The sequence below is a fragment of the Pteropus alecto genome, unplaced genomic scaffold, assembly GCF_000325575.1.
Source record: "Pteropus alecto unplaced genomic scaffold, ASM32557v1 scaffold44, whole genome shotgun sequence".
NCBI classification, from domain to species: domain Eukaryota; kingdom Metazoa; phylum Chordata; class Mammalia; order Chiroptera; family Pteropodidae; genus Pteropus; species Pteropus alecto.
The window spans coordinates 1,689,920-1,691,375 of NW_006436812.1; the positions used below are offsets into that span (position 1 = coordinate 1,689,920).

At 34.8% G+C, this 1,456-nt stretch overlaps 1 pseudogene; it reads left to right on the plus strand.

The window, feature by feature from the left end:
* Positions 1-503: 503 nt before the first annotated feature.
* On the plus strand, positions 504-622 carry LOC112481685 (annotated as a pseudogene).
* Positions 623-1,456: the final 834 nt, after the last annotated feature.

The window sequence follows — 1,456 nt, forward strand, 5'->3', positions numbered from 1 at the left end:
AAGAGTAGATGAACTCAGTGGGAACTTTAACAATTAGCTAGAAAACATAAAAATAGAGATAAAAAACATAAAAAGAAATAAAGAATACAATAACTGAAGTGCAGTATACAATAACTAACTGCAGAAATGAAGACTACGATAACTGAAATGAAGAATACATTTAAGGGAATCAAGAGATTTGATGAAGCAGAGGATGGAATCAGCTGTTTAGAAGATAAAGGAAGAGAAAACACCTAATAAAAACAGCAACAAGAAAAAAGAATAAAAAAAATGAGGGTAGTTTAAGGGGCCTCTGGGACAACGTCAAGCATAACAACATTCGCATCATTGGGGTACTAAAAGGAGAATGAAAGGAAATGAGAACCTATTGGAAGAAATGATGAAAAACTTCCCTACTCTGGCCAAAGAAATAAAAACACAAGCCCAGGAAGCACAGAGAGTCCCAAACAAGATGGACCCAAAGAAGCTCACACCAAGACACATAATTAAAATGCCAAAGGTTAGTTCATGGCCATCCTACTCTGAACAAGCCCGATCCCATCTGATCTCAGAAGCTAAGCAGGGTCAAGCCTGGTTAGTACTTGGATGGGAGACCACCTAGGAAGACCAGGTGTCATAGACACAAAAAATAAAAAATAAGAGATTGTAAGCTGACAAGGTCCTTGCAATCTGTGAGGTCAACCGAGGGTGGCCTCATCTAAAAAATAAATTAAATAAATAAAAAAATTAAATGAATAAGTAAAATGATTGTGACACTAAGGACAGTTCAGTTAGACAAGTGGAAATATCTTTTGACTTCATGGCTGGTTATATTTTAATCCTCATTTTTTTACGTGAAACAGAAATCATGGTGTGAAATATTCAAAGTGATGAAAAGCAAAGACCTACAGCCAAGATTACTGTACCCAGCAAAGCTCTCATTTAGAATCGAAGGAGAGATGAAGAGCTTCCCAGACAAGAAAAAGCTAAAGGAGTTCATCATTGCCAAGCCAATATTACAGGAAATGTTGGAGGAACTTCTTTAAGAAGAAGAAGAAAAAAGAAAAAGAAAGATGAATAATGTGAACAATAAAATGGCAATAACCATATATCTATCAACAATTACTTTAAATGTAAATGGATGAAATGTTCCAATCAAAATAGGGTGGGTGAATGGATAATAGAACAAGACCTTTACATATATGTTGCCTACATGAGACTCACTTCAGATCAAAAGACACACATAGAGAAAGGAAAGAATGGAAAAAGATGTTTCATGAAAATGGAAACAAACAAACAAAAAGCTGGGGTAGCAATACTTATGCCAGGTAAAGTAAACTTTAAAACAAACTATAACAAGAGACAAAGAAGAACCCAGTTATACCGTTTTGGGGCATTTATCCAAAGAAACTCAAAACATTACTTCAAAGAGACATGTAAATACATATGTTCATTGTAGCATTATTTACAATAGTCA